This window comes from Lepidochelys kempii, chromosome 15, assembly GCF_965140285.1.
Source record: "Lepidochelys kempii isolate rLepKem1 chromosome 15, rLepKem1.hap1, whole genome shotgun sequence".
Taxonomy (NCBI): domain Eukaryota; kingdom Metazoa; phylum Chordata; order Testudines; family Cheloniidae; genus Lepidochelys; species Lepidochelys kempii.
The window spans coordinates 23555595-23583231 of NC_136394.1; the positions used below are offsets into that span (position 1 = coordinate 23555595).

General features: G+C 40.9%; 1 protein-coding gene across 1 annotated transcript in view; it reads right to left on the bottom strand.

The window, feature by feature from the left end:
• LOC140898584 (transmembrane protein 132B) overlaps window positions 1-27637 on the bottom strand; it is a 361301-nt gene that overhangs the window by 80874 nt on the left and 252790 nt on the right. The window lies entirely within an intron of this gene.

Below are 27637 nucleotides of genomic sequence, written 5' to 3' on the forward strand. Positions count from 1 at the left end.
AATTGTAGCATAGACATACCCTAAAGAGAGAGGTTAAAGCAGTCATTATAATGGTTCTGCGTGACACAGGAGATCCCATTGATTAATAGAATCTCCAGGTGGCCCATGTTGCTTTGCTTGTTACCATCAGAGCACTATGAAAGCTAGGGGAACAAGAGGGGTGAAAGATCTCATCCCAAAATTGTAGGTTTTCCACCGCACCCTCACTTCTAAAGACTTCAATGGGCCAATATATTAAATAGGACCAGATGGAATGTGAATTCGTCTAAAGAAGCCCTACACGTGATTAATGAAAAAAATGATTAGTGAAATGGAAAACATCACAATTATTTCATCTGCTGCATTGCAGTTTCTCGCCTCATTATGAGCATAATGTTTTTGAGAATTTTAAATTAGAATTTAAGAGTAAGAGACATTTGCTTACCCGCTGATCAAAATGAGTACAGAACAATGTGTGCCTATATTCTCAACCCAGAGGAAAATTAAAGAGATTCAATATTTACACATTTTATGGAAGTTCACTAGAGAAACACAATATATTTCCCAATTAAAATCTCCTTCCAGTTGATTCATATCCCTTACTAATATCAAGACACTGTATACTGAAGCTATCTACACAATACCATTATGAGAATGTACATGCGTTAAAAATTAATGTCTGTTAACTACTGCTGAGCGAATAGTTCATTTGATGGATTTTTCTTGTTTTCCTCTTTATGAATTCTTCATGAACAGTTAGGAAAATGTTTATTGTTCAGAATTATTCACTCTGTTTTTTCAGTGAATAATTCCTGATCTGAAGATTATTCACCAATTACAAGTATTCACCGTTTGCAATCTGAAATTTGTGTTATGTTCTAGTTACATAGAACAGACAGGATTATGTAACTCACGACAATGCAAAAGCACATATTACAAAGCAGTTTACAGTTTGCAATTCATGCCGACATCCACTCAAGAAACACAAACAAACCTGTGTGACCTATGAACCCACGTCGCAGAGGCCAAGTGGCAAATTTACGACTGAACACAAATTTTCAAGTGTGACACTCACTTTATGCAAGTATTGGCTCTAGTAAAGCTTCAGCACTCAAATGTTCATGGGAAGTTATCAGGAAAAAAGATCATGAACGCCGTTGAAGCAAAATTTGCTTTTGAATTGAAATTACTATTTGGAGACGGTAGGTTCAGCTACTTTCTGATTTCTGCTTAACAAATGTGTTAACGTAAGTTACTCCTGATCATGAGCTCTAAGACACACTGATCCAAAAACCTGGATCTAAACACCCTTTAGCTTTGGAGAAGTTTGGCCTTAGATCCAACATGGGATTTTCAACAGCAACTAACTGACTTAGGAGCACGAGTCTTGTTGAAAGTCAATGGAACTTGCTCCCCTAAATCACTTAGGGTCAGATTTTTAAAGGTATTTAGGCATTTAGAGATGCAAGTCATGCCTAACGAGAGTTAGGCACCAAGGCACTTTTGAAAATCCTACTAGGTGCCTAAATACCTCTAAAAATCTAGTCCTTAGGTGCTTTTGAAAATCTCACTCTCAAACTTCATAACAAAGGAAGGGATACACAATGGTCTGCGGATAGACCACTGGACAGGGATTCAGGAGACCTGGATTCTATTCCCAGCTTTACTGCTAACTAGGGCAACCAGTTAGCAAGTGTAAAAAATCGGGACGAGGGTGGGGGATAATAGGTGCCTATATAAGAAAAAGCCCCCAAAATCGGGACTGTCCGTATAAAATCGGGACATCTGGTCATCCTACTACTAACCTTTGTGACCATGAGCAAGTTTGCTACCCCATCCCAATGAGGATAATGATGCTGTCACCTTTGTAGAGTGCATTGAGGTCTACTAATGAAAAACAAGGTATTATTATTTCTACAGAGGTTAACAGCAAAGTTATCAAATATCATAGTGGTTTGGACCCAACAACTTTCAGTTACTATTGACCTGAGATGGATTTGAACTGGCAACCTAGAAGTAAAAAGCTCTATAAAATCATTAGTTTTCCAGTCTTTTCTAATGCATGCTTTAATAGCATGTTTTCCCCCTTTGAAGTTAATTTTAAGTAGGTTATCCTGAAAATAGAGGGTTGAAACAACCAGAGTTGTTAAATGTGCATGAGATCAAAAACATTTCAAAATCCCTACTCTTAGGAGAGAATAACATGCTAATGAAAAATGGTGATCAAATGCTCCAGTTATCACTTAAATTTCTAACAACGTCAAGTGCAACAGACCTGCTAACCTAAACTTGGTTCACAAAGATATTTGAGTATCCAAATGGCTTTGCATCATCTTCACACCAAACCTCAATTCTGTAGTTTCCCTGCTTTCTCAGAGCCTTTCCAAGGCACTGTTATCTAGCTTAAACTACAGACCCATAGAGATTATATTAGTGGAGAGACCTCTGGAAGAATTTGCAGGACCTTTGACCAGGCTATCAGGTCTGCCCTTTGTCTGACTGGGTCTGTAATCTCTGATGAGATTCCCTCCCCCACTTCAACCCGGAAAGCTAGGCAATAGGACTACAGCAATGTAAAGACAGCTTTAACTGGAAAAGGACAGCTTTAACTGGAAAAGGACAAGAACTGAGGAAAGCATCCTCAGGCTCCACTATCTTCCAAGGACCCCCTCATAGCATAGGGCAGTGGTTCTCAACCTTCTTGGGTTCAGGACCCATTTGTAAATGTTTATGGCCTGTCACCGCCCAGTAAATAGTCTGGGGGTGGAGACCCCAGGGTGGTTTCGGTCACGTTCTGCCCCCAGGAAGATTGGGTTCCCCACCACAGCGTTGGCTCCTGCAGCTCCTGTGCTGTGGGGCTGACTGGCATGGCTCTCTGGTCTGGGTGTTGTAACCTCCGGGATTGCAGCACTTGACCCCGACCGGACCAAATTTGTGTGAGTGGAGTTGTGACCTGACTCATGGAGTGGCACTCGCTCAAATTTGGCCTGCCCGGGCTCCCGTCGTCCTGACGGCTGGACCAAACCTGAGTGGCGCTGGGACCCCAGAGGTTGCAGTCCCTGGAGCAGTGAAGCGAACCCAGCCAGCCCTGTGGGACAGGAGCCCCAGGAGCTCTCACGTGACCCTTTGAAACATCTGGCAACCTCATTTTGGATCCCAAAGCAGGGGTTGAGAAACCCTGGCACAGGGGACATACCGGGGTTGGGGGGTCACAGCACTGAGATTCTGAACAGCAGTGCTGCCCAGAGGCAGCTGATAATGGGCTGCCATAACACATAGCTTTCTGGGACTGCCAAAATTAATTCAGGGGCAACTCCAACCCTTGGAACAGGTCACATCAGGAGGCTGCAAGGGTGGCTTAAAGGCTGTAAGAGGCACAGCACAGAATTTTCTCCTCTGGGTCCCACTGGATTCGCTGCTGCTCTTATCTTCTCAGGTAACACCAGAAGTACAAAATGCTTTTACCATCTTCAAGTGGCCTTGAGCTTGTGACCCTTGCTCTTTAGTGTGGCCCTCATCTCAGTTATCCACGCCTTTGCCCTCTCTGGGGTGGGCTACTGTATTATGTTTCACTTCAGATTACTCTTGAAAACCACACGAAAGTCGACAGTTGTATTATATCTCTCAGTGAAAGAGAGGGTGGCAGAATTGAGCCTTTGATAATTCAAGTACCACACAAGTGAATAAAATATGAGCTGTAGAGGATTCTCCCAAAGCACCACATTACACGGTATCTTGATTATCTTAATAATGCTACAGCATAACATTTCCCTAGACCAGACACACCTTTGGAAGTAATTGCTTTGTGCTCAACAGCAGCTTAGAATCTAGGTTACAACTTCTAAACCTGCCAGATTATTGTTCTGCTCTAGCTTTATGATGCCATTTTAATTGAATTAAAAAAAAATACAGGAAAAATTAACAATTACTGGGCCTAATTCTGATCTCATATCTGCATAAAGCAGAAGGTAACTATGCTCAGATCAATGAAGTCAAACCCGTGTTGAGCAAAATGTGTGTTAAAGACAAATGTCTGTTTAAAAAAAATAGATTTCAGTGCAACAATATGTATATAAGAAATATGGTACCACATCTGCTTGGCAAGACCATGATTTTGTTTGCCTAATTGAAGCAATATATGCATCAGTCATGTGCACACGCCGTTAAAATTAATTCATGCAGAAGGGACTCTGCTTGCTGTACATTTTTATGAACACAGGCTGACAATTAAATAGTGTTAATAAGACTCACTCTCCAGCTAGCAGCACCGTGCAAAAACAAATAGCATTTTGTTCACGTGTTCCCAATATAGGCACGTGCAGATTTAATTAACAGTAATTTCACTATCTGTGAGATTTCATCTCTATTTTACAAATGATGCCCTTTTGATGAGGGCTTCAGTTCAGATTACTGGCTAATCAACTGTAGACTGAGACTAGCATGCTAAATTAATTGGCAATAAAAACTGAAATGAGCATTCTGGAAAAATTATAAATGAGCTCAACCCAAATTATTGGCTAATTGTTAAGGAATAAGAAAAGTACTCACTTTAGGTAAGCAAACTAACCACACTATATCTTCCAATGTGCTATGTTTCCCAGTTCCACTGGTTATTACCAGTCTGCCTTGGTCAATGAGGGTGGGATCCACACAGGGACTTAGGTGTTGCAACGCTGTGCATCACAGCACCTAACTTTCTGTCACTCTGGCAGAGTGGGGAACTGAACCTGGGACTCCCATATCCCAAGCAAGTACGCTAACCACTGGGCTAAAAGTTATAAGATGGGCAACAGCACCACTTTCTCCTCCAGCCACTGGATTTGAAAGGGGCACACCTCTGAGCCTGCCTACCAAATCGGATGAACGCCTATCTTCCCCCAGTTTGTCAATGGCTCTGGGGCTTAGGTGGGAGACAGGTATCCGGACACCTGAGGCAGCAATGCAGAGGCCCAGAAGCGGAAAAATGGGAACCTAGTGAACTTTTACCCTGAAAATATAAGCAGTGAGTGAGGTTAAGCACCTATGGGGTTCAGCAGGAGTTTTGTGGATCACAGTGGAGACAAAAGTGGGGCTGACTTAGGTGCCTAAGAACCTTTGTGTTTCTGGGCCTGATTTCCTGGGATTTGATGTGACTTTTCCTGCTTACAACCTCTCTCTCAGGAGGCTGCTTAGCTCCTTTCTCCAGCTGGTCTCGCTACTATTGATTACCCTCTCAGGGGATCTCTGTGTATATTTGCACTCAATTCCCTTCTGCAGAAACATTCACCTGGTGGAACAGCTCCTCTATTCATTTTAATCTGTGAATCTACCAGTAAGTCCACCCATTCCTACAAAGAACATGGGGTATCCCACATATTCTGTATAGGGAGCATGGTCGTATTAAACTTTATTTGGACACGCTGAGCTTAAAATCCCCCGGGTACTTCTCAAACAGGTGAAGAGTTGATGAGGAATTATTAGCCAGCTTTATAGTGAATAACTGCTATTAATGGAATAGCTTATGGTTGGGATCATAGAATCATAGAAGGTTAGGGTTGGAAGGAACCTCAGGAGGTCATCTAGTCCAACCCCTGCTTGAAGCAGGACCAATCCCCAACATTTGCCCCAGATCCCTAAATGGCCCCCTCAAGGATTGAACTCCCAACCCCGGGTTTAGCAGGCCAATGCTCAAACCACTGAGCTATCCCTCCCACCCAAAATAATCATAGAACCCTAGAATATCAGGGTTGGAAGGGACCTCAGGTCGTCATCTAGTCCAACCCCCTATTCAAAGCAGGACCAATCCCCAATTTTTTCCCCACATCCCTAAATGGCCCCCTCAAGGATTGAACTCACAACCCTGGGGTTAGCAGGCCAATGCTCAAACCAATGAGCTAAATGAGGGATAGAGGGTATATTACAGCAAATGTGGAAATATTAATGTCTGTAATCTTCATACATAACTGTTTAATTATTAGCTCGGTGCATCACAATACAGGAAAATAAAGATAGTTCCTGCCCAGAAGAACATATAGTTTAAAGCTAGATACCGAGAATTATTGTATTGGGAAATCCAGGGGCAGGGACAATTTAAACCCATTTCTTGAGGGCCTTGTGGAAGTTGAGTGAGTTTTAAAGAGGGACCTGGAATAAGAGAGAAGGGTGGTTTGCAGGGCTGGCTTTCGCTGCATGGAATAATGATAATTAGCCATCAGCCATCATCAAAACTGAAAGCTATTGGCAGTCTGTAGCCAAATCTTTGCAATTTGACATGTTTCAGAATGATTTCCAAGAAGGGATTAGCTGAAAATCTTGGCTTTATTACATGATCCTGCATATCTTGCAACCAGATCTGTGATATACTTGGCATGGATACTACCTGTGTATTCAGGAATGTTGTGAATTTACAATAACTACGCTGGCTGTACCAGACATCAGTAAGGATGCCTGATTTTATGAAAGAAGGTGGTTGTCTCACAATGGAATAACATGATGACTTTACTCAAGTAGGTAGAAAACTGGAGCATAAAACCCGTCATATAATCTCTGGCTATTGTGATTCAGTGTTCATCAGCCAACAAAGTTTAACAGTTGAATACAATTCTGCTGAACTAATATTTGATGGATGTGGCACATATTAGCAGTTTTCTAGAGTGCATTATAAATATTAATGGTATTGACAGAGCCTCTAAAAATTTGTCATGTCACGTTGCTTCCACAGAAACACTCAAAATGCAATTACTTCTGTCCCACCGAGTGCCAACTCTGTTTTCCAGGGTTACTTATTCCTTTTATTTACTATTTTTTATTCCAAGCATTTAGATGGCAAGAAATTACAACCTGAACACCACTAAAGGCCTTAGTACCTAATATAGAGTGATGCTGAACACATCCAGTAACAACCAGGGATGCTCTACTTTGGAGCTGGCCACAGACATTTCAGGGGAACACTATTGTGTCCAAATATGACATGCCATCAAAATTGAAAAGCTTCACACAATCAGGTCCATTTTGCCAGAATTTTGTTTCAGAAGAAAACTGTGAAAAAAAACTTCCAACAATGTCAAAATGTCCCATTTCAAGAATTTCAGCACAAAACATTTAATTGTTTTAAATTTGGAAACTTTTTGTGTTGATGTATTTTTAAATTCTGCATTATTGTTCCATTTGCATTTAATACACAATTTGAAAAGTCGATCAACCTGAACAATTTTTAAAAAAATTTCCTTCAGTGAACAAGTTTGAATTTTTTTGTTTTCATTCGGATTAGGAACAAAGCTACATTTCAAAATCCTTTGTGAAACTGAACTTATGTCTTTGGTGCAGCTTGACTCAGCAGATCTCAGGATCAGATTGTTCCTCTGATCAAATGGCTTCTATATGGACTGGCACCATGCAACTCTCCATAAGAAATCTTCTAGAATTTTGCATTCCTACTAAGAAATATAATCTTTATTAGCCATGTCTTATGGTCATTGTCATAATAGCATTACTCAAGAAAATCATTTATGCCCTATAACAACATTTTATTTGAAGACTGTCAAAAGGAGGACTTGTGGCATCTTAGAGACTAACAAATTTATTTGAGCATAAGCTTTCGTGAGCTACAGCTCACTTCATCGGATGCATTCAGTGGAAAATACAGTGGGGAGATTTATATACACAGAGAACATGAAACAATGGGTGTTACCATACACACTGTAATGAGAGCGATCACTTAAGGTGAGCTATTACCAGCAGGAGAGCGGCGGGGGGGAGGGGGGGGAGGACAGGACTTTTTGTAGTGATAATCAAGGTGGGCCATTTCCAGCAGTTGACAAGAACATCTGAGGAACAGCGGGGGGGGAGGGGGGAGATAAACATGGGGAAATAGTTTTACTTTGTGTAATGACACATCCACTCCCAGTCTCTATTCAAGCCTAAGTTAATTGTATCCAGTTTGCAAATTAATTCCAATTCACCAGTCTCTCGATGGAGTCTGTTTTTGAAGTTTTTTTGTTGAAGAATTGCCACTTTTAGGTCTGTAATCGAGTGACCAAAGAGATTGAAGTGTTCTCCGACTGGTTTTTGAATGTTATAATTCTTGACGTCTGATTTGTGTCCATTTACTCTTTTACGTAGAGACTGTCCAGTTTGGCCAATGTACATGGCAGAGGGGCATTACTGGCACATGATGGCATATATCACCGTTCTCCTGCCGGTAATAGCTCACCTTACCTGATCACTCTCATTACAGTGTGTATGATAACACCCATTGTTTCATGTTCTCTGTGTATATAAATCTCCCCACTGTATTTTCCACTAAATGCATCCGATGAAGTGAGCTGTAGCTCACGAAAGCTTATGCTCAAATAAATTGGTTAGTCTCTAAGGTGCCACAAATCCTCCTTTTCTTTTTGCAGATACAGACTAACACGGCTGCTACTCTGAAACCTAGGAAAGCATGATTACTCTGCTATAGGCACATAAAACACTTTTTTACAATGTGCAAGCTGAAAATGATACAAAGTATGAGCAGACACATTTATTTCTTCTGATTTAGCACACAAACCACTGGACAAGGTTTTAGTTTGGAGTGTACCATTTTGATAATGCATTGGTGAGAAAAGTTCAAGAGTTTGATCCTGCTTCCTTTAAAGTCAATAGCAAAACTCCAATTGACCTTTATGGTGTAGGCTTGGGACTTAAGTTCTCATTTTTTGATAATATTTTACTTACTGTTATTTATATTCTCTGGGGTGAGAAGCTACTCTGTCTTGAATTTATTTCGTACATTTTTCTCCTCCATAATGGCAATTATTATTACATCTCAAAGGTAGAGTATTGTGTTTAATGGGACTCTTTGCAGAATAATAGACATGCACCATTAGAAGAGATGCAATTTTAAAGGCAACTGGAAAGCGAAAATCCATACTGATTTCAAACCCGAAACATGTGCTGTATTCACCCAATAAGCAGACAGTATTCTGGGTATTCTGCATCTAAATACATTTTAACTAATCTTTTAAACATATATGAAGATCCACAGGTTCCTTTGGGGTCACTAGAAACAATGACTGAGTCTTCAAGTATCTTTGACAATCCAGGATGACGTATTCTGGGGTTTCTCTAACTGATCCAGAATAGCCAGCAGGAACTCATAGGGGCTGGTAAGCATTTCTTTTTTAAAAGTGAAGCTACATTTGTTTCTAGGCTTGGTTAATTTCCATTTTGGCTTGAGCTGTTCTCCTTTAACTGAAAGGTGAATACAAGTTACTGCATCTACTGCATCGTTAGCAAAGTAAGTTCTGTATGAAAAATGAAAATTTACACAAAGGCTTTTTATTTTTAAACTCGCCCCTTTTTATAGCTAGTTTCAATAGTGGTCTGGGCAGGAAAGCAGACACTGATATTCGAATCGCATCACTTCAGACAGACTTAAACAGACTTGAACTGAATTAGAAACAAGCTTACATGGGAAGCCTTTTCCTTGAAGAAGTGTGAAGGGACTGCCCCGAATGAAATCCAAGGCAGAATCTGAGCTCTGGAACACAAAGTGATTTGGTCATTACTGTAGAAAGAAGCTTCAAAAGGGGAGCAAGAGGCGCCCAGGAACAAGTTATAGCCACGTTCCTAAACTTTAAAATCATCTCCAAACTTTGCTCACTTGACTAGAGGATCATCAAGGAAGTGCTCAGCCCTGGAAGCAACTGCAGAGCCTTGCCAGACTTTTCTGGATAGGAATCTGTTTTCATAGAATCATAGAAGATCAGGGTTGGAAGAGATCTCAGGAGGTCATCTAGTCCAACCCTATGCTCAAAGCAGGACCAACACCAACTAAATCATCCCAGCCAGGGCTTTGTCAAGCGGGGCCTTAAAAACCTCTAAGGATGGAGATTCCACCACCTCTCTAGATAACCCATTCCAGTGCTTCACCACCCTCCTAGTGAGATAGTACCATGGCTCTAGCATGCTTATGGGTTTGCACAGGGAGCCCATTGCTTTCAGATCCGCACTGACATTCACAGCAAAACTAAGGAGGTCAAATCCTAGCTCCTAGCTGCAAACAGCAAGAAGTAAGCACAACAGTAAAAGCTAGGGGGACACTGCAGTGAGGAACCTGTAGTCTTACAAACTCTGAGCACCAGTTGGTGCTAATGCAGTTCTTGTTGCTGATCGTTTTAGGAATGAGCTCAATACCTAATGAAGCGGGTTACATTCTATGGCCTGTGATATACAGGAAGTCAGACTGGATGATCTAATAGTCCCTTCTAGCGATAGATAGATAGATAGATAGATAGATAGATAGATAGATAGATAGATAGATAGATAGATAGATAGATAGATAGATAGATAGATAGATTATAACAAGAGAATTAAATCTCTCTAAGAAACTACTGATCTGATTTCAACTCTGTCTAGAGAATTAAAGGGAGTCAGAGTCCACTCTTGGCAGAGAAATGCTACTATTCCATGTGTTGTTTTTTAGTTCTACCCCCATCCTGCCCTGTTTTCTCACCTCCCTGTTAGCAAAAAAGAAGGCAAGCCAGAGGGACAGCCCCCAAATTTTTTGATATGGGCTCAGTTCTTCGAAGTACTTAGCACCCTAACTCCCATAGTCATCCTTGGGGTTGAAGGTTGCTCAGGACCTGGCACAGGCTGGAAAAATCCTGCAACTCAGAAGACTGGGACAAAAGGAAATTGTTAAGCCAGGACAGTACTTTCAAATCCAGAAGCTTCTGGATCCAACTAGGTGATTTCATGCCATCTGGAGAGGTTTTGTGCCCTCTATACTTTGGTTATGGCCATGTACATTGCTGATGGCAGTAATCAGCACAAATGTGGATCTGTTGGGCTAAAATAATAAGCCTAAATCTTCATCTGCACACTCATATCAAAGCCAACCTTTCTTAGAGGCTCACAAATGTTCACTGAGCTTTGTTCTATTTGTATATGCCTCTGCACTTCTTGGTTCTGGGTAGGACTGTGACTGGAAGAGGCAGTGCTTAATTGATGCCAGGGCTTGCCACTTTGCAGCCCTAGCACCTCTGGGCTTGCTGTATCAGTAATGAATCTAAAAAAATTACTTGAGCCCCAGCACCTCTTTCATGACAAATTAAGAGTGAAGAATGAAGAGTTGTAATGCCTGAGAACTGTTTTTGTGGTGTTTCCAGCTTAAGAAGAAGCAATATGGACAAAAGATCTCATGGCCAAAACTTTGCTGTCAAAAGAGATACTTCTGATTAGAAGCCTTTTCAAGAGCTATTTGTTATTATTCCTTGCAACTGATCCTATTTCAATCCATACTCATAAGCAGCTAAATTTGGGGAACAGTTCCACCCATAAGACTCCGGTTTTGTGCACAATGAGGTAAGGTGTGTTGGGCTGGGGAAAACTACTGTAGTAGTCATGTGGAGCTAGCTTGGGGCATTCTGCTGTGCTTGGAGACCTCCCTTGCTAGCCCTTAGTGCTGCTTTGAAAAGATGCCTCACTCCTGTGCCTGCTGCAACATAGGTTGAAGACATTGCCAGGCATGGTAGCCAGGATCTTGACCAATCATGCAAAGAAGCATACAGTACGATGGCTGGTTCCCAAGCTGGAATTACTGGGAAGTAGAGACACCAGAACACGGCTCTTTGAATACGTGAAAGCGATGGAAGTTGCATACATAAAAGGGGAAGATGATGTGGCCTGCTGTATAGTTGGACATTTCACGACATTTCTTAGAAACTGAGTTTACCTTAAGAATGGCCATACTGGGTCAGACCAATAGTGCATCTAGCCCACTATCTTGTCTTCCAACAGTGGCCGGTGCAAGATGCTTTAGAAAAAAGAAAAGGAGTACTTGTGGCACCTTAGAGACTAACCAATTTATTTGAGCATAAGCTTTCGTGAACTACAGCTCACTTCATCGAATGCATCCGATGAAGTGAGCTGTAGCTCACGAAAGCTTATGCTCAAATAACTTTGTTAGTCTCTAAGGTGCCACAAGTCCTCCTTTTCTTTTTGCGAATACAGACTAACACGGCTGCTACTCTGAAACCTGTCAGATGCTTTAGAGGGAACGAACGGAACAGGACAATTATTGAATGACCAATTCCATGTTTTCCAGTCCCAGCTTCTAGCAGGTGGATGTTTAGGGACACCCAGAGCATGGGGTTGCATCCCTGACCATCTTAGCTAACATTGATGGACTTGTCCTCCATGAACTTATCTAATTCTTTATTTTTAACCAAGTTATACTTTTAGCCTGCACAACATCCCCTGGCAATGACTTCCACAGGGTGACTATTGTATGAAGCAGTACCTCTTTTGTTTGTTTTAAACCTGCTGCTTGTTAATGTCATTGGATGACCCTTGGTTCTTGTATTATTTGAAGGTGTAAATAACACTTCATTATTCATTTTCGCCACACCGTTCACGATTTCATAGACCTCTATCGGATCTCCCTTAGTCATCTCTTTTCTAAACTTCATATCACCCTGTAGCCATAGTGCAGGCAAAGCAAGCTAGTAACATGTAAAAACCTCTGCATTCTTGCACATCCTAAAACAAATAAAGTGGTGTACTCAGCAATTTTCTTTCAGTTTGAGTTATAGAAATGGGCATCTTTAAGGACCATTTTTCCTGGGTGTTCCTGTCAGCATGTTTGCCAGCAGCAACTGAAGATGCTATTATTCAATCTCCCATTTAAAAGAAAACTTACTCGTGTATATATGGCCATCTGTGGTTCTAAGTGATTCACAACATTAGTCAACCCACAGCTTACATTTTTCGGGAGGAAGCAAGATTTCAGAAGACATCGATTAAATACTTGCGGCGTACACAAAAAATGTTTCAGCGCCAGGGGCTTGCTGCACTGGTGAAATATTGATGATTACATCTGAAAAACACTTTAAAGATAATGACATCCTGGGAATCACAATCCTATTACTGTTCAGCAAAGGATTTGTATCCATATATAAAAACCACCAGCGCTGCCATTCACAAACCAAAATCATTTCTCTAGACCAGTACTTCCCAAAGTGTGGTACGTGTACCCATGGTGGTACGTGAAAGGGTTTCAAGGGGTGTCATAAATATAAAGGGAAGGGTAAACCCCTTTGAAATCCCTCCTGGCCAGGGGAAAGCTCCTCTCACCTGTAAAGGGTTAAGAAGCTAAAGGTAACCTCGCTGGCACCTGACCAAAATGACCAATGAGGAGACAAGATACTTTCAAAAGCTGGGAGGAGGGAGAGAAACAAAGGGTCTGTCTGTCTGTCTGTCTATATGCTGGTCTTTGTCAGGGATAGACCAGGAATGGAGTCTTAGAACTTTTAGTAAGTAATCTAGCTAGGTATGTGTTAGATTATGATTTCTTTAAATGGCTGAGAAAAGAATTGTGCTGAATAGAATAACTATTTCTGTCTGTGTATCTTTTTTGTAACTTAAGGTTTTGCCTAGAGGGGTTCTCTATGTTTTTGAATCTAATTACCCTGTAAGATATCTACCATCCTGATTTTACAGGGGGGATTTCTTCATTTCTATTTACTTCTATCTTTATTAAAAGTCTTCTTGTAAGAAACTGAATGCTTTTTCATTGTTCTCAGATCCAAGGGTTTGGGTCTGTGGTCACCTATGCAAATTGGTGAGGCTTTTTATCCAACATTTCCCAGGAAAGGGGGGGTGCAAGTGTTAGGAGGATTGTTCATTGTTCTTAAGATCCAAGGGTCTGGGTCTGTAGTCACCTAGGCAAATTGGTGAGGCTTTTTACCAAACCTTGTCCAGGAAGTGGGGTGCAAGGTTTTGGGAAGTATTTTGGGGGGGAAGGACGCATCCAAACAGCTCTTCCCCAGTAACCAGTATTAGTTTGGTGGTGGTAGCAGCCAGTCCAAGGACAACGGGTGGAATATTTTGTACCTTGGGGAAGTTTTGACCTAAGCTGGTAAAGATAAGCTTAGGAGGTTTTTCATGCAGGTCCCCACATCTGTACCCTAGAGTTCAGAGTGGGGGAGGAACCTTGACAAGGGGTATGGGGCAGAATTTTTTATTTTACTTTATCATAACGGGACCCCCAGCCGGCAGCGGGCTGAATGGGGCTGGCGGCTGGGACCCCAGCTGGCAAGGGGCCGGTCTGAGTGGCTCAGACCCGCTGCCGGACTGCCAGCTCTTGCCAGCAGGGGTCCTGGCCACCGGCCCCGCTCAGCCCTCTGCCGGCCTAGGGTTCTGTTCACACCGGCTGGCAGCCAGGGCGGCTCCAGCTTTTTTTGCCGCCCCAAGCAGTGAAGAAAAGAAAAGTGGAAGTCATACTGCCGAAGAGCTGTACCGAAGAAAGAAGAGGGTCAGAAGCACAGCAAAGCCGATGCAAACCACACATGCGCATTACCGTGGCTGGGGCAATACACTTGCCTTTGTGGCATGCGCAGAAGTCATACTGATGGATAAAAGTGAATAACTACTCTACAGATCATAGCAAGTACATACTATGGTGGAGCCTGTTCCACTATGTGTGATTTGTTATGAGACTCACAAATGAAAGTATGAAACCATCCAACCTAAAATGCCATTTTGATAGCAAACATAAAGAATATGAGGGAAAACCTGTAGAATTCTTCGAAAATAGGCGCAAAGATCTCCAAAAGTCCCAGAAAACAATTCGTAATGTGACGGTGTCATAAATATAAAGGGAAGGGTAAACCCCTTTAAAATCCCTCCTGGCCAGAGGAAAAATCCTCTCACCTGTAAAGGGTTAAGAAGCTAAAGGTAACCTCGCTGGCACCTGACCAAAATGACCAATGAGGAGACAAGATACTTTCAAAAGCTGGGAGGAGGGAGAAAAACAAAGGGTCTGTGTGTCTGTTGGTATGCTGCTCTTGCCGGGGATAGAACAGGAATGGAGTCTTAGAACTTTTAGTAAGTAATCTAGCTAGGTATGAGTTAGATTATGATTTCTTTAAATGGCTGAGAAAAGAATTGTGCTGAATAGAATAACTATTTCTGTCTGTGTGTCTTTTTTGTAACTTAAGGTTTTGCCTAGAGGGATTCTCTATGTTTTGAATCTAATTACCCTGTAAGGTATCTACCATCCTGATTTTACAGGGGTGATTCCTTTTCTTCTGTTTACTTCTATTCCTATTAAAAGTCTTCTTGTAAGAAAACTGAATGCTTTTTCATTGTTCTCAGATCCAAGGGTTTGGGTCTGTGGTCACCTATGCAAATTGGTGAGGATTTTTACCAAACCTTTCCCAGGAAGTAGGGTGCAAGGGTTGGGAGGATTTTTGGGGGAAAGACACGTCCAAACTATGTTTCCCAGTAAACCCAGTTAGAGTTTGGTGGTGGCAGTGGATATTCCAAGGACAAAGGATAAAATTAATTTGTACCTTGGGGAAGTTTTAACCTAAGCTGGTAAAAGTAAATTTAGGAGGTTTTCATGCAGGTCCCCACATCTGTACCCTAGAGTTCAGAGTGGGGGAGGAACCTTGACAGATGGGAGGTGAAAATATTAAAGCTTTGGAAGCTTCATGTAGTGTGGCATACTTAATTGCAAAGTCCAGAGCTGCTGAAGTGATTGGCGAGACATTAGTAAAACCTGCAGCCAAAGTAATGGTGCAAGTGATGATTGGAGACAAGGCTAGCAAAGCTATAGATCGTGTCCCCCTCTCGAATAACACTGTTCATCGTAGAATCACAGACATGGCTGAAAACGTAAAGCAGCAATTATTGTCAAGAGTACAAAAGAGTCGCTACTATGCACTGCAAGCGGATGAATCCACTGATGTTGTGAATTTAGCTAATCTTTTGTTGTTTGTCAGTTACGAGCTGAATAATGAAGTCCACGATGATATTTTGTTCTGCCAACCTATACCAACACGTACAACTGGAGAAGCTATTTTTAAAGTTATTGATGACTTTATCAAAAACAATAACTTGGATTGGAGTCGTTGCGTTGGAAGAAGCATGGATGTCGCCAGAGCCATGATTGGTTTGAAGAAAGGAGTTGTTGCACGTATTCAAGCTGTTGCGCCAGAAGCAAAATTGACTCATTGTTGCATTCACAGGGAAGCACTCGGCACCCAGAATATGCAGGCAGATCTAAAGCAAGTACTGGATGAAGCTGTGATAATAATCAATTTTGTGAAAGGCCGCCCTCTGAATGCCCGGCTGTTTTCTCAGCTTTGTGATGAGATGGGCAGTGATTACACAAAACTCCTATTTCACACTGAAGTGCATTGGCTTTCACGTGGAAAAGTTCTGAATCGCCTGTTTGAGCTGCGAGAAGAACTGCAAGTTTTTTTAGATGAAACATTTAACCTGCAAGACTGTATACACGACTGGAAGTGACTATGCAAACTAGCATATATTGCAGATACCTTTGCTCATTTAAACAACCTCAATCTATCTTTGCAAGGGAAACTCATATCCATATTCCATGTTCAAGACAAAGTGAGTGCCATGGTCACAAAATTGAAACTGTGGCATAAACGTCTTAGTTGTCGTGAACTGGATTCTTTTCCATCTCTTCATGACTGAGTAATAAACTCCACTAACGAACATGTTAGTGATGTGTTGCAAACCATAAAGCAGCATTTGGAAAGCTTGCAGAAAGATCTTCGTAAGTATTTCCCTGAATCGGACGGCACCTTTGAATGGATAAGGAACCCTTTTATCATCTATGTTCAAACATTGCCAAATAACCTCTCTGCTTCAGAAGAACAGCTCTTGGAGCGGGCTGCAGATAGCTTCCTGAAAACAAAATTTGAGCAAAATACACTGACGTCATTTTGGTTGGGGGTTAGCTTTGAATATCCAGCTCTGTCAGACAAAGCTGTCAAGTATCTTCTGCCTTTTCCCACCTTGGATTTGTGCGAGATCGGATTCTGTGCGCTGGTTGGCATCAAAACAAAAAACCGAAATCGTCTTATTGACGTAGAGCCCCATCTTCGTCTTAAGATCACAAACATTGAGCCAGATATCCCCGCGATCGTGTCTGGTCAAAAGCAGTTCCATCCCTCGCACTGAATAGTTTGATTTGTACTGAAAATTTTTCAGTACCGAAATAGTAAGCATTAAAACTAATGCTTTCTTCACTAACCTAACCAAAGCAACGTATTTTAATTTCAGAATATACGAATTCACCATATATATATATCTATCTATATCTATATATATATACACATCTATATAGATAGATAGATATATGCTGTTCTGCCAGACTGTTGATTCGCTTCTATTATTTTAATTATTTCTAGTACTATTTCTATATGTAACTATTATTTCTATTAAAATTTTTGTTTCAACTGTATGCAATATAATTTTGTATTTATTTCTAATAAACATTTAATCCAAAATGAAATGAACCAGGAGTGTGTTATAAAAATGTGGCTACCCTCCACCCCCAAGATAATCTTCACTGGAGAAGGGGTACACTGGTAAGACAAATGTCTCAAAAGGAGTACGCAACTGTTGTAAGTTTGGGAAACACTGCTGTAGACAATATGGTAACACTAAATATTCTTTTATTATAACAACTATTGTTCCTAGGCTGCAGCTGGAGCTTTCTTGCAAAAACAGTGACAATGTCTCTCTATCATCTCTTGTTCTTCACATTGGCAAAGTTCCTGCTTGCCTAGAAACTCTCTGAAGTTGCTGGGTTAGGGCTGATTTTGACCTTTAGGTAGACAATTTAAGCCAGTCACATTTTCTGTGGTGGAAACCTGGGTGACAAGCCAGGAATGGGTAAAGTGATGGTGGGGGGCGGGGGGGAGTTCGTCTACCCCAGAAAACAGAGTAGGGCTATCCTAACAAGCTCAGCCGATTCAGTGTTTCCCAATCTGTGATAAATTGCAGATGTCTATCTGATTGAGAGAGATGATGGGGAGAACTGCTGTACCATTATGCAACCAGATCCATCTTTATTCCACCAATTTCTACATTTAGTTTTAACCGCAGTTCTACTTTGCAAAGTGACTCTAAATAGGACATTGTGGGGTTTCATGTTTATTGTTTCTCAATGAGTTAACATAGCCAATGTGCTCAGTTTATAAGTAAAAAGATGTTTTTTCTTCCTGCCAGCCCTGAAAACTTCACTTGAGATCTGTGAGTCAAGCAAAGGTCCTTCTCCTTTTCATACATCTTCTCCAGGAATAAAGAATTTAGAGATCTCAATTATACCAGTGAACCCCATGCCACCCACTTGTCAATTATGCTCTTTGACATCTGTGCCTCTCCATTGTCTTCAAGGGACCTGCTCAGGAGTAACTAACGGACATTTAGTGCATTAGTCAGCTGATGATGCACGAGAAGAAATAAAATCCAGTTCATACTCTTAGCTGTATTGCCTCTGCAGGACTAACATGAGTAGAAAGGAGTACAAATGTACAGTATTTTTGTTACTTAAAGTAAACAGATAGGACCCTGAATACACACAAGAACCAGATCTGTTGAGTAAGAAGAGGCCATTGTTGCCTAGTCACTTTTCTAGGCAGAATTGTTCTTCAAAGATTTTAAGGCATGATTTCCATTTACACTAAGGTAAATTAACACCGAACTCTCTGTGTAAAGGGGATATAAGTGCAAGTGCCAGAGGCACATTCGCACCTGGTGCAAATTGTCATAGAACCACTGACTTCAACTGAGTCAACGTACACCATCAGAGGATCTGTTCCCTCAGCCCCGAGTTATGTATAGGGGCCTTCAGTGTAAAAGAGAATCAGGTACTTAGCCTTCTATACATCACTTTATTTTAATTCAAGTCTTTCTGTTACAACTGAACACGCTTTTCATTCCGCCGCTGCATCGCATTATATGTCTGTCACATGTTCACCTGCTCCTTCAGTGGATATGGCTCCTTCAAGCCGCTATTGGTGGTGAAGAAATGAGCAAGAACCAAACAAGAACAAGGGGAAACTAAGGCTCCCAAAATGACACTAAATTAGAACAAAATATAGATGGGAAACACTGTCATGGTACGGTAAGAACTCGTCTCTAAAGGACTTCTCTGAAAACCCTAATTATTTGCTGACTCTTGAAACAGATCAGAGATGCACAATAAGGACACAATTTCCCCTCAGTTACACCAGTTTTATACCATTACATCTCCATTGATCTCAGGAAAGTTACTCTTGATTTCCTATCTACTGGTGTGAGAACAGAATCAAGACATAGGTGCCTAAAGAAATCCAACTAAACAACTCTATAATAATATGCAAGACATACTGGACGTATAAACCACAATTTGAGTCATCAGACTGGCATCCTATCCTAGGTATCCTATGTTTGAAAAGCAGGCTCAATGTTTACATTTAATTATTGTCATACTGAAAAGGAAGTTCTTTTGTGAATACTCAGTAATGCACCAGAATATCTGAATGCAAAGAAGAATTTAAGTGTTTTTGACATTCTACTTCTCCACCTCGCTCTGTGATTGTATTAAACATGATGAAAATGAATCACCTTTCTACTTTCTGAGACATTAGCAGCACATGTTAATTGGTACACCAGATGCTGAAAGACTCAATTATTAGAACTATTTAGTGCCGAAAGGAAAACAAAATAAGTTTCACAGGACCAAAGCAGCTGATGCTGATACTGAATGCATCATGCTTTGTTGTACTAAACAAGTGGTCTTATACTCTGCTCACTGTCTGAACATCCTTTCCAGATATTCAGAATAGACAATGCTGAGAGTCTAACTCAAGACACTTCATATTTTCTGTGGGCAAAATTTCTCAAAGGTTGGCACTGAAAGTTCAAAAAAAAAAAAAAGAAAACAAAAACATAACATAAACTAGAAATTTTGCATTTGAACTAGACTCCAACTTAAGCGAACAATTATTCCTTGCTCTGGTAAATTTCCCATTGACTACAGTGGAAATTTTGCCTGCATTAAAGAGGCCTTAAGTAGTTACAGACAATCTTAGTTGATAAATCAGTATTTACATTGTCAAAGTCATTCATAAAGGCTCTAGGTATTGGGGGAAAATTTATTCTTCAAGTTGCAAATCCCAACTTTTTCTAAGTAAATCAGTTTTAGAGATATTAAGCCATATTATTATGGAACTTTTGAGTGTGCTTCAAAAAGCACTTTAAGGAATCTGAAAAGTGACTCATAAAACATTCAGGAACAGGTAAAACTGAGTAAGAGTGGCTTCATTTCCATATAATTTTTCATTCTTACCAAGCTGCATTTATTCAGGATTGATTAGTTAATTAAAGCCAGTACCGTTTTTTGAATATATAAATGATATATAAATGTTACATTTAGAGCAGTATTTGAGGGAAAAAAGTCAATTTGTGATGATTTTTAAGAATGATCGTTCATTTCTTTTGTAGCACATTACACCTGTCTTAAAACTGTAATAAACTGGTAGGTTGCGAGGGGATTCCCGTTACCATGAATAAAGGTGGGACCCATCCCTCTCTGGTCTTATTGCCATGTATGCCCTCACAGTCTCAACGGGGAAGATCTGTCTTTGACCTCCTCAAGGTTAATATCACCAATCGCCCCTCCCAATGTATATCCCTAAATTCCAAAGCCCCCTCCAGAAGAATCCCTACAGGACCCAGATACTAGCTTGCTGATCCTAAAAGCTCCAAAACATAGTACCAAGAATGTCTCCCTCAACAAGGTCACCTCTTGTCCACAGTGACACATGGGATGCAGGATCCTCACAAGATCCCTGTGCATAAGAGTGATGGAACAGCATGTATCCTCCCTAAGGCTGATGCTTTCAGACCACCCCACCCGAACCTCCACACTAAAAACCCTTGGCCACAAGACCTAACCAGGCACTCAGCCCCACCAATGGAGGAATAGGGCACGGAACACAAGGCCAGGCCTATTTCATCATTAACTGAGCTATCCCGTGGGTAAGACAGGTGGGGAATTACATGATACTCACTCAGGGCCTTCTTCCGGATCAACCCTAGGGGGAAAACCTGCAAGTCCTGTATAGTGAGATGACCGAATGGCCCTGCTATCCTATTCCCCTTTAATTCTTGTGTAATCTTTTTCTTTACAGTATGGCCCATTCCCAATAACACCTTCAAATTTGTCGACATTACATGCCTTTTTTACCCTGTAAAGGAGTTCCTAAACCCCAAAGTAAACCCAGCCCACAAAAATGCCAATCTATCTTGTTAGGGTAAGAAGCACTCTTAACACCTCATGCTTAACTGGAGATGGTACTGGGCTTCAGGCTGAGGAAGCCCTACAACCATGACCACCTACATTAGGAAAGAAGTTTCCCAATTTTCCCATTTTCTAGACACCCGTGGCCACTTGGGCATTTCATTGCCCTGCTCACTGTTCCCCAGCTCACTTTATGTCAGCACCTCTCTGTGCAACAGTGACAATAAGTCCACATATTCACCTCTCAGCCTGTTTCTTTAATAGTACCAAGAAGGTGAACTCCCATTGGGTCAGCCACCCCAGCATAACCATACTTGCAGCTGACCACCAAGCCACCTTCTGTGCCTTCTTGCCCTGAGTCGTCCCTGGGACAGCAATTCTACCCCAAGAAGTCACATTCCCATTAGTGGGTGAGTTGTAGCATGCTTAGCAATCTCCTTCCACCTGTTCCCATTAAAGGCTCCCATCCCCTGGAGAGTGATCTGCCAAGCAAAGTTTTAAAATATATACAAATCTTTTTTTCTCCCTTTAACCTCCACCTGCCAAAACAAATGTCCTTTAGTGGCAAGAATCCAACTGTACAGGCCTCTGAGAATAAGAAAACGTATAGTTCATAAAATTTAGAAAGCAGAAAAATTGTTTAGAATACCTTTTCTACACTTAATATTGGGATTTTACAATCTAATATCTCAAAATATACAAGGCTACAAAATTATGCCACTGAAGATACAGGGGCAGAACTGGCTAAAGACTGAAACGTGCGACTCAGAGCAGTGTAATTACCGGGGTAGCTTTAGTACAACTGGAGAAATTTTTTTTTTTTTTGGCAAATTGATGTTTATGAAATGGCTGCTTCAAGCTGCTCAGAGATTTGTCATGTTGGAAATCTGCTCAGAGACGGATGAATAGACAGCTTTAAGATAATGATAAAATAAATTCTAAATGCAACTTGTTACACCGATTTCACCACCACACATGGCATATGTTATTTATATAGATCTATACATCATAGATGTATGTTTGCGTATACCCTATTAGGAGCCCTTAACAATTTGGTCACACTCACTCACAAACAGTGAATTTCCCAAATTAGATATATGCACAGAAACAGTGTCTCCCTGGAGAAGGGGCATCCTGAGGGCACGGCAGATCCATCAAGCTGTATGTTGCCCTCCTACAAACGGTATGCATATAACTCAGTATCGTGTGAAATTAATTCTTTCCTACCTTCAAATACATCAAAAAAAATCACTTCCCAGGCTGACAAGCTCAACATAAAAGAAAAAAGATGAAAGTTGTGTTGGGAATGTTGGCCAAGAGAATTGGAAGCCACAGACAGATCTGCCCAAAACAGTTGTGTTGTGTTTCTAAAAAGGTAGAAAATCCATGCAGCAATGTCGTCTTGAGTTCACAACCTCGTTTAGGGGAAGTGGTGCGAATGATTCAGTAAGTGGTCCCGTTCCATTTAAGCCAGTACTGAACCAATGGTCCAGCAGGATATTAGGAGGCAACACGTCCCCTTTTGCATCAGACAAAAGATGAAAGTGCTAATGGCATTTTTGTAAGAGGAGGAGTGTTCATCCAGATGTCTTGGATGAATTACCTTTGTCTATCTACAGTCACCGGACCTCCTTTAACCTCCCATAACTTTGGCTTTATGGCCCAGCCAGAGGATGCACAGGGAGTTACCTCCTTTTCCATATTTTCTCTAGCAGGTGTATGATGGAAATGATGATATAGCCTAACTAGAGCATTCCCACCATGTGCCACTAAAGGAGAGAAACCTCTCTATGGGTAGCTGATTTATAAGAACAGCTCATCTTAAAGTAGACTGATATCCTTTTGCAACAGCAGTAGGCCTGTCACAGCGGTCATCCAAATCCATTCTTGAGTCAAGTGCAGGCCATAAACAACTGTGATCAACCACCTTGCTATTTTCTCATTTCATGAGAAGTCACTTCATTACCAAATCAGTTGGAGGTGGCCTGCTATTCTACCTCATCTTTTCCATTACTCCCTGCAATGCATATGTTCCATCTGGAATTAGAGATGTGGGGATCGGAAAGTAAATTCTACTAACTAAAATTAAACTGTCCCAGTCCTAATATAGTAAAATGGTCTGATCACTTCCATAATAAATTTTACTTTATTTTGTTCCACACAGTCATTCAAATTGGACTTTATCATTATCAGGAGAGCAAGGAATTATTGCTTCAAATTGTGGAGAAAACTCCCTGTGTCCCAGCAGGAAAATGTTTAGATTTTCTGCTGTTTGTGAACATATTTATTGTATTTGTTCTAATCAAAATTAGATTCAAAATATTAAAAAAGTGAAAACAGTGCTTTGGAGTTAAAATTATATGGATGATCTTCCAAATGGAGATAGATTCAAGTTTTTCAGGCATTCCCAGAATTCCAAAATTATATTTTAGCCTTGTTCTTCCACACTTCTCCACTCAAAAAAAAAATCAGATTATTTCATAGTTACTGGTAAAACAGAATAATACCAAGAGCTGTTGGCTGGGCCACTTCAAAGCTGCAAAACAATATAGCTTCTCCTCAAACTGTGTAAGTGGGGTCCAACTGCTATTTGGATTTAAACCAAGAAGGTGCACGTCACAATAAATGGTTCCAATGGACACTTTGAATATTATTCAATGAGGAAATCTTTGAAAGCTGCCCAGTTGCCCATAATGAATACATAAATAAATAAATAGGTATTTCAGTTCATTAGTTTCGCACAAACTTGAAGACGTTTCAGTCTTGTTCAGAACATACACATGTAGATGTAAGTAGATTTGTACTTCTTGGGCACTACTGTTGAATGCCAGATGCAATTGGGTTCGTGGTTTTAGAATTGGCAGCTGACTGTACCACCCGTTCTCCTGGTTGGGGTTTTCCTCTATTTCTGAGAAACCAGGAACTGTCTTATTTGTTCGCAAATTCACAGCGAATTCCTAATGACATTTGCATACCGATTTCTCGATTAGCATTTGTGCAATAATTAGTGTTCTCCACACCCACATCTCCTTTTCGTATAAAGATACTGTATGTTGAAACCTTAATGCCGCCTACGCCCAATAAGGAAATTACTTGTGCCATAAGCTTGCCCCCTCACCCCCAACTAATCAATCAAAATGTACATCTTGCATTACAAGCCTGCACTTTTTCTTACTGGGACCCAAAGTGATTAACTATGTAAGAGTGAGTTACATTTCAGCTGTACAAGGCCCTTCTCTGTTAGCAATCTCAAAGCGCTGCTCTTTAATGCACCAATGATTTTAAACAAAGGGACTAGTGTACTTTGCAGCCAGGGGCATGCAGCACCTATCTGCACAGTACAGCAGGATTGTCTGCTCATATGGAGCCCTGTTTTGCTACATAATATGCAGAAATCAACTGTATGTTTTCACATCTTACAGACACAAATCTAATCTCTTAAACTTCCTACCAACTGTGAATGTTAACACACAAGATTTCATGAGAGATGATTCGTAAACCCACCGAAGCAAGAAATCAGCTCTTTTGATCAGACTATTACACAAATGCTAGCATGAGACCCACCACACCTACTTTATCTAGAAGAAAAATAAGTTTAGGTAATGGAGAACGATCCCTACCACTACGACTGCCACCATCATTCTCAGGAACCATGGGGTTGAGTTTCCCCAGCTTAGCTTGCGGTTAGGTGGCTCAGCCTTCGGGCAGGTTAATGAGCCAAGATGGACTGCAGCAGAATCGCCCTTTTTCCCGGCCTGCCCAAGTGGCCAGCTCACCTGGCTGTCAATAGGAGCCAACAGGTCTGCACTTAAGCTCAGCAGCATCAGCAGCAAGTCTGCAATTGCCCCCATACCCAGCCATGCTTCTGCCTTGTATCCAGCCTCTCCAGCCTTGTCCTTGTCCTGCTTCATTCCACCTTGCCCTGCTCTCTTGCCTAGCTTCTGACTCCAGCTACTGATTTCTGGCTCTGACCCCTTGGCTTGATTCCTGGTTCCTTACTCCAGCTCTCATCCATGGCTCTGGCTCCTGTCCCTTTCTCTAACCAGTAAGTTGGGCTCTGGGTCTAACCACCAGGTCAATCCACCCACATCTTGGTCCTGACAACCCGGCAATGAGGGAATGTTGATCATAGAGGGCTCTTGCTCTTTTTATTTTGTATTCCAGGAAAGCCTTGAAAAAGTTACAGATGTACTTATGATTGGCCCTACCAGCAGCAGCAGCAGAAAACAATAGTGAGATACTGAACCATGTGTAAGAGACACCCTGTTTGTTCTGGCATGAGCATGGGGCTTATTTATCCTGACCAACAGAAAGATTTAGGAATTTAACTTCAGTTTAAGTCTTTATTAAGAAGGGTCCCTAATGCTCTGCACAATTCCACAGTCTGGTTTTGTTTGTTTAGTTTTCCCTCAACAAACATACAGAGGTCTCAAACAATGTAAACCAGACTTAGAGTTCCAGTTTTCAGCGAATTATAATGGTAGCCACCTGCAAAACTCTTCCTGACAAGACATTTTTCAGTATACAGTTTAGCTTTACACAGTGCCGATGGTCCGATTTATACACAAAGTGAATTTGTACAGGAAATTACAAAGACTTAATTATTTTTCACTGGCCATGGGATTTTGAGGTCATCAAAATACCTGATCCCACAAACTAAGGACCAACTCCTCTTTTCACATTCATGCAACGTCTCTCAAGCCAATGAGCTTGCATTTGGCTCTACGTTTTGTATAGGAAAATTAGAACAGTCAAGAAATTAAAGGGACCCCCCCAAGTAATTTACATTCAATGTAGAAACAAGGAGTTTAAAACCCACTGCATTTTGATACACCTTTATAGTGTTCTTCTAAGGGACAAAAATATATGAGATGATATTTATTTACAGATTCTATGTAGTTCAGGAAACGGTAGGAAAAAATTTACAATAAAATTGACTTATTAGTGATGGAAGGAGTTGAGGAACCCCTCAAGAAGAACATTAAAATATATTTTCTTAACTTTTCAAGAACTTTCTGTAACACCTGGTTTCACTGAACAGAACATGATAGTGTATGGTGCATTGGCTTTTGTTCCCAGTTCAGCAACACAGGCTGGAGCTTGTCTTGCAGTGAAGTGAAGCAGCACCACAAATGAGCAAATATGAGAGGAAGGAATGCAAATAAAATCTGTTGTTCTTGCTACTGCTATCTCAGACTCTTCTGTTAGCCTAGGGCCAGCCAGGCAAAGAAGCTTGCAGTCAGAGGGAGATAGCTGAGCTACTGATGAAAAACATCACTAAGGACTGTGACCATATGAAGAAACATTAGGATGTCCCAAAAGGAGACAAAAATACGTAAATATATATATATATATATATATATATTTCTCTCTCTCTCTCTCTCTCTCTCTCTCTCTCTCTATATATATATATATATATATATATTACACTTCAGGTTTTTTTCCCCATCATGATGTAAAATAAGAGATGAGAATATGAGCAGCAAAATTAAGATGCATCTGTAGATCAGGACTACAAACCTCTGACCAACATTCAGAGATCCGGGGTTAGAAATAGGCACCAGCGGCCAATTCAGCGATTAGAGGGAGCGGGGGACTATTATAGAGAAAGCAGGACCAATTGCAAATTTCTGATCCAAACATACATTATGCACCTTTGAAAGTTCACCTCCAGAGGGCTGCTGATTTGAACCCAACTCTACTATGTACCGGTAGCACTCTTAGTAGTGTAAATATCTTATGAGCCATTTCAAACAACTTGTATAACAGTGGTATTGTTTATCCCTCACTGTACATTAGTATTACAACCTGAATCATCACTAATAATTGACAACATCACCTCCAGTTTATTTTAGTTTTGCTCAGTCTCCTCTAAGTGTACTGATCACTTATTTATATGCTCCAGGAAAGCCTCCCAAAAAATCACCCTGTAAAATACCTCACTTGTATTTTTTTTTCTATCGCTGGATATCCAGCAAGTTTAGACATTGTCAGTGAGAACACAAAAGAGTCCTGACTAGATCTTTGTCTGTATTTACTGCTCTCCTCCTTTTCTTCTCTCCCAGAAGGACAGGGTAACATTTGTGGAGAGGTTTCAGAGTAGCAGCCGTGTTAGTCTGTATCCGCAAAAAGAAAAGGAGTACTTGTGGAACCTTAGAGACTAACAGATTTATTTGAGCATAAGCTTTCGTGAGTTACAGCTGACTTGGAATGTTTGGATTTTTGTTGATTAGGTGGTAGAGGAACAAGAAAAAAAATTAACTTCCTTTCGCAGGACTGGGGTGGGGAGAGATTTAAAATGTATCAGTAGATTGAAATTTATCATTAAATTCATAATTTTTTAAATCAAATTAAGCAGGAAAAAAATTAATTCTTCATAAGATCTTTAGGACAATTTCTCAAAGGAAGTTCTGCAGACAGGGCCTAATTCACCATTCTGTTACATCTGCTTTACACCAGTGTAACTGCATTTAAATGCAATTGATTTGCAACCAGCAAAAAGTTCTAGTAACAGAGGTCCCACAGTCACACCGAAGGTCCATATAACAAGCTGCATTTGAGTACACAAGTAGCCACTTACATGAAAAAAAG